Source organism: Herpailurus yagouaroundi, unplaced genomic scaffold (genome assembly GCF_014898765.1).
Source record: "Herpailurus yagouaroundi ecotype Mexico unplaced genomic scaffold, PumYag 28, whole genome shotgun sequence".
NCBI classification, from domain to species: domain Eukaryota; kingdom Metazoa; phylum Chordata; class Mammalia; order Carnivora; family Felidae; genus Herpailurus; species Herpailurus yagouaroundi.
In genome coordinates this window covers 74,943,134-74,950,223 of record NW_024412376.1, presented here as the reverse complement: position 1 = coordinate 74,950,223, position 7,090 = coordinate 74,943,134, and the positions used below count along the sequence as shown (strand labels likewise).

Below are 7,090 nucleotides of genomic sequence, written 5' to 3'. Positions count from 1 at the left end.
TTATTGAGCATTTTGTTGAGTGTTGGGATTTATCAAATGCTTTTACTGCATTAATAATATGATCTTATTATTTTTCTTAGCTTCTTGATGTGATGGATTGCATGAATTGATGTTTGAATGTTGAACCATCATTTCATACTTGGAATAAATTCTACTCGATCAAGATATATTCTTCTTTTTATACATTTGCTAATATTTTGTTGAGGGTTTTTTGCATTTTGTTCATGAGAGATATTAGTCTACATTTTTTCTTTCTTGTAATGTCTTAGTCTGGTATTGGTATTACGGTAATGGTGACTTCAGAATGAGTTTGGAAGTATCCTCTCTGCTTCTGTTTTCTGGAAAAGATTATAAAGAATTAGTATCATTTATTCCTTAAATGTTTGGTAGAATTCACCAGTGAAACCATCTGGGCCTGGTGCTTTCTGTTTTGGAAGGTTATCAGTTACAGGTTCAACTTCTTTAATAGATATAGACCTATTAAGATTATCTATTTCTCTTTGTGTGAGTTTTAGTAGATTGTATCTTTCAAGGAATTCATCCATTTCACCTAAGTTACCACATCTGTGAGCACAGAATTATTCATAATATTCCTTTATTGCCCTTTTAAACTGATAAGAACAGATACTACACTTGATCTTAGCCAAAAGGCCGAGAAGCGATTTTTATTGCCCTTTTAATTTCCATGGGATCAGTAATGATGCCCTTTCTTTCATTTCTGATATTAATGATTTGTTTTTCTATCTTTTTCTTAGTTAGCCTAGCTAGAAGCTTATCATTTTTGTGCTTCTTTTCAAAGGACTAACTTTTGGTTTCATTGGTTTTCTCTACTGTGTTTCTGTTTTCAGTTTTATTAATTTCTGTTCTAATTTTATTATTTCTTTTCATCTGCTTACCTTGGATTTAGTTTGCAATTCTTTTTCTAGTTTCCTAAAATGGAAGCTTAGGTTGTTGATTTTAGATCTTTCTTCTTTTCTAATAGCACTATTAATTTCTTATAATGTGTGTGAAAATTATTCATAAGACTTCACATTTCTGAAGTTAGACATGTGCCTTGTTCTTCCTTATATTCTTCCAGGTCACAAGGAAGCATCAATAAATCAGTGTTTTCCAAACCAGTCATTCCCACTACATCTTTATATTTTGCCATGGTCTTGTGCCATTAGTGATATTAATTAATGTTTTTCAGACAGCATCACTTTTTAAATTAAATTAAAATCCTTAGAATGGAATTTTTAAATTATAAGTAAAAACTAGAATCTCTTGGGGTCCCCGGGTGGCTCAGTTGGTTAAGCGCCTGACTCTTGATTTTAACTCAGGTCATGATCTCATGGTTTGTGGGTTCGAGCCCTGTGTTGGGCTCCAAGCTGACAGCATGGAGCCTGCTTGGGATTCTGTCTCTCTCCCTCTCTCTGTCCCCCACCCCCCCTGCCAAAGTAAATAAAACACTTAAAAAAAGAAAAACATAGACTCTCTTCCCATGAATAGAGATTGTCTTCAAAAATAAATATTAAACAATTAAAATAAGAATATTGGTTGATACCATATAAAGTCATTTCAAGGGGTGCCTGGGTGGCTCAGTGGGTTTAGTGCCTTACTCTTCATTTTGACTCAGGTCATGATCTCACAGTTCGTGGGATTGAGCCCTGCATTGGGCTCTGCACTGACAGCATAAAGCCTGCTTGGAATTCTCTCTCTCTCTCTTTCTGCCCCTCTTCTGATCACTCTCTCTCTCTCTCTCTCACTCTCAAAATAAATAAATAAACTTAAAAGTCATTTCAAATACCAGCAGTCTTGTAATATGCTTTTGGAAACACTGAACCACGTATTAGTGAAAGAGGATGCAAATATATCCCAAAGTTCTTTCCAGTGATGGAGAACTTTTTGCTTTATTTTTTTGGGGTAATATCTAACAACTGAGGATAAACATTAACTGAATAGTTGCCTTTGTGAAGGCAAAAGGTTTTAGATTTGTACTCAGAAAACTTGAACTTAAGTGCCCTGTTTTTCTGTTTTCTTGCTGCATGATATAGAGTGTCACACAGAATCCTCATTGGTAGAATTAATGATATCCATGTGATTGTGTTGTTAAATATAAGTGAGATGAATTATGATTATGCCTTTAAATTGTCTTGTCCTATGAGAACATGATAATAACTCTGAAGAAATATGCCTGTATCTAACCCTATACACTATAGGATTCAAGGTATACCAGAGGTTAGTTATTGGTTTTTTAGCAAGATTTGTGTAGTTTTTCTTTTGAAATAAGGACTTGCCCAGAAGTGTAGGTGCAGTTATGAATTGCCTAAAAAGATTCATACTAGAGAAAATTTTAATCAAAATTATTGGAGAAAGAATTTGGTGAAAAGACTGGTAACTTGGAAAAATATTTCTTTCTGAGATTTCCATAAAGATGAAAAGGCCATTCTTTAATTTCTGGGTTTCCACAGTTAGAAAATGGCAGTAAATTGTACCTGCTATTTAAAAAAATTTTTTTAATGTTTATTTTTTTTTAAGGAGAGAGAGGCAGAGCACAAGTTGGGGAAGAGCAGAAAGAGTGGGAGACACAGAATCTGAAGCAGGCTCCAGGCTCTGAGCTGTGAGCACAGAGCCTGACGGGGGCTCAAACTCACAAATTGTGAGATCATGACCTGAGTTGAAGTCAGAAGCTTGCCCAACTGAGCCACTCAAGTGCCCCTGTATCTGCTATTTTGAGAAGTCAAGCCAATATGGCCTTATCTACCCATTTTTCTATTTCTCGAGTATCTGTCACTCATTTTTTATTGCTGGAATTTCCTAAGCCATTATTTCAGAATTGCATGCAAACCAGATGACAAACCATTGTTTGGTGCCATACAAACAAAAATCCCTGATGATTAAACGTTTTACCTATTAACTGAATGATTGGTTTCTGAGACACTATCCTAGTAGCTGAAATAAGAGCCAAGGTAAATTAACAAATAGTTTATGAGCCGAATTGAAGCGTATCTTAAGATAAAATTCCTTAAGATAAAGTTCCTTGAAACATTTTCTAAGGATCAAGTTTTTCAAAAAGATACATTTAGGAAGTTATTGAATACAGAAGCATTAGAAGATTTTGTTGTCATTGGCATAATGCAGTCAATCTTTGGACTGGATGGCAGTCATAATTTTTGAGGTCACAATAATGTCTGTATTCTGAAGTATAAAGTAATAAATAAATAAATTCATTTAATATTTATGGAGCCCAATTTAATGGTAAATAATCTCGACATGAGTAACAGACATAATCCTGCCTACATGGATAATCAAAGGTCTGAAAACTATACTTTCACTGAATATGCACCCTTTGAACAAGACTAATAATGAAGAATGGGAGCCAGCTCCTGTGATATTTATGCAACTGCTAACCTCTGACTGAAGTCAGTGGGAGCTTGCTTACGTAAGGGCTGCAAGCCTTAGCCTCCAGAGATTAAAAGGGAAAAAAAATCCTTAAACTCTTTCAACATTAATATTGCCTGTAAAGAATCCAGCCATGATCTAAGCCAGGGAGCTTTTTTAACCTAGCAAGTAGAAGGGTAAACAATAAACACCAGTTATTTTAAGCACGATCTAATCAGAGTTCAATGAGAAGCAATATTATATTTGATCTCTAAGGTATTAATACTTGTGTATCACTATTAGACATTTTTATGTAACCCATTATCCAAACAATGGCTTAAGTCTATGGTATTTAATAAATCAAGGTTCCATGGCCATGGGGCTGAGGCGGTGAGAATGAAGCATCTTCTCTCCTTTTTCTTCCCCCCCTTCAGGTGCAATTCTGTGCTATATAAGAGAAGTGTGGCCTTCCTTCTCATAGCACTAAAAGTGAGATAATCCCTTTGTAAGAAATCAGTAAGTACGGTCTGCTTAATCTAGTCCCAGTGTGAAACTGTTGACATTTGTTCTTTTTTCTATCATTATGTGACTGGGCCTGTTTTGTGCTGGATTAGGCACAAATCTCCTATGCAGCACATTTGGCATGTTACTAGTAGTTTAACTTCATTAATAATGTATGAAGAAAATGTAATCCACGACAAGGAAGGAAAGAAAAGTATTTTTTTTTTTTTTGCTCTCCCAAATCCTCTGGAATGAGTAATTATTCAACATTATATGTTTGATGTTATATTTTACCACTGAACTTCCATGGTGATATTTAAAAAAGAAACTTTGGCAAATGCTTGCAAAAACCACACCTTTTAAAATTTTAAATACGATTTACTGATGGCCAGAACTTGTTAAACATAGTAGGAAATTAAATATTTATTCAGCTTATTTCATTTTCAGGGTCATAAACGCTCTTTCTGAGTCATCCCCAATAACAAGAATTTCCACCAGCAAAGCCATTAACAGGCATCATGATAGGGGAGAGCTAAATTAAGATGAGATTGTATAAACAAATCAGAACATACGCAGACTTGCATAGGAGTGCAAATGATCATTTCTGATTGAAATGTTTATAGCTAAATGAGTTTGGCTGCATCAAACATAAATGTGCCAAAAGATAAGCCTCTTGCTGCTGCTGCTTTTTCTTGTTTTCTAAGCTGCTTTTCAGATGAAAATGGAACTATATTTGGAACACTGTTTTCTGTTTTTTCGTACTATTGATATTTGTGGAAAGTCACAAAATGGCCTAAGGAAGCTAAGCTCACCCCAAGCAGTGGTCACTTACAAGTACTTTTGTACTCTGTACTCCTGTCACATTTGGGCGATCAGAGCAACAGCTGGGGAGACTTTTTCAACAAAGATGAGTGTCAGATAATCCTGATGAGATTCCACATCCAACATCTTTTGTAATTATGTCACATTCAGCTGTAATGGAATAATTCAAGCTGAAAGGACAAGCTTTGATCCTTTCTTAAACCTTTCCCTGTGGACTGGCTATCTAAAAGATTTAAAGATATTTCTGTTACAAGATCTAGTGTTTCCTCAGAGAAGTCATGCTTCTGAAGCATCGTGATCTACAAGAACAATATCAAGTTTGCCAAACACATTTCTGAAAGCGTCATTTTTTGGGGGGAGGGGTGTATTGAATGAAGATGTCAATAATACGCTGTTCTTCAATTTTCATCTAGACGATCAAGATTCATTGTCTTATTCTGTCATCCAAATGGGCAGATAGAAAAGTGACTTAAATACATTTGGAGATGTGTCATTGCACATTTAAAGCATCTGTGTGCAAATTCATGCATGTGCTTATTGAATTGCTTTTTAAGAGAAACTGGCCTAGTGAAATACTAGGTATGTTGTAGAATTAAAAAAATAAACATGCATTAAAATACTAACAAGTTAAAGTCCCATATGTCTCACAGGGATTATTTTTTTGTTTGCAAAATGTTTAAACTTTACATTTATTGGACTTTTGCTTCATACTAATGAAGCTGACAACATAGGCTTTCAAATTCTAGCTTCACACAGGATTTTTTGCTTAATAAGATACAAATTTGTCATGTTAAAAATCACTTATTTTTATTTATAACCATCTTGTTTCTGATTTATTATTTTAATTCTTTTTATGTTTTATTCTTACACAGTGATTGTTTTTCCTCCATATTTTTCTGTTTCTTTTTTCTTTTCTAGTCCCATTTTTTTTTTTTCTGAGACTGCATTACTGACAACAGGAAGAGAATGTGACAGAGAAGAAAACGAGGACCTAACTTTAACTTGAAGAAAATTATTCCTAAAATGAAAGCCAGTGTTAGAAAATAAGCTTTATTTGAATATAATTTTAAAAAATTAAATATATATAACTCTCAAACATGAAGATATGACTGCTGTTTGGCTTATTGAGCAAAGAAAAGATGATCAGTTCATGAACACCCCCAAATGAAAATCGAAGTTCAATTTGGTGAAAATGCAAAGAGGCAAGTCTGCAGGAACAAAAGGTATAAATATTAAAGCAAAGTTTGCCTAAACTAATGAAAGAACCTTTAATTCATATAATAAAGATACTCTGCAAGATCATATTTTCCCACAGAGCATCTCCTCTATGCCCCCACTAGAAATAGCATGTGATCCCACTGCTAAGTAAAACATGCATATCTTTAGCTCACCTATTGATAGTATTTCCTATATAAAATTATACACACACACATACACACACACACACATCTATGAAGAAAAATTACAGATTTTCCTTTGTTTCATTTAGGTTTTTAACTGTGTGTTTAATTTAATGTTAATATTCCCATTGTCACCATTTTGTAGATAAGGAAACCGAGGCTCAGTGCGGTTAAGTGACCTATGCAGGTGTGAGGCACAACTGACATAGAAAACTGTAGCTTTTATCTGTAAGTTCAGCACTCTTCCTGCTGTCTTATGGTTTCCTTTTTTTGATTTGGCTGATGGTTATTGTGGAGACTAAAGAACACATAATATAGCTACCTGAGACTACACACTTTTTCTCTTATATGTTGATTTTGTTTTTGTATTTTTATTTTTTAAAAAAAAGTTTTGAGTTTATTTATTTTGAGAAAGAGTGAAAGTGGGGTAGGGGCAGAGAGAGAGAGGGGAGAGAGAATCCCAAGGAGGCTCAGCACTGCTGGCACAGAGCCGGATGTGGGGCTTGAACTCACCAACTGTGAGATTATGACCTGAACCAAACTAAAGAGCCAGGTGCTTAACCAACTGGGACACTTAGGTGCCCCTTTATTAATTTTATTAATAACTTCATAATAAATTTTTCCTGATATCTAAATTTCTCAAAAAATTTTTAATGTATATTTATCTTTGAGAGAGAGAGAGAGAGAGAGAGAGAAAGAGAAAGAAGAGAGAGAGAGAGAAAGAACCTCAGCGGGGGAGGGGCAGAGAGAGAGGGAGACACAGAATCTGAAGGAGGCTCCAGGCTCTGAGTTGTCAGCACAGAGCCTGATGAGGGTCTTGAACTCATGAACCATGAGATCATGGCCTGAGTCAAAGTCCCATGCTTAACTGACTGAGCCACCCAGGCATCCCTAAGTTTCTTTTGAAGAACACATTTCATGGGCAGAAAACATGAATAGACACATCTCTAAAGAAGACATCCGGATGGCCAACAGGCACATGAAAAGATGTTCAGCGTCGCTCCTTA

The 7,090-nt window shown here is 35.1% G+C and overlaps 1 pseudogene; it reads right to left on the bottom strand.

The window, feature by feature from the left end:
• Positions 1-530: 530 nt before the first annotated feature.
• Positions 531-663, bottom strand: LOC121040541 (uncharacterized; annotated as a pseudogene).
• Positions 664-7,090: the final 6,427 nt, after the last annotated feature.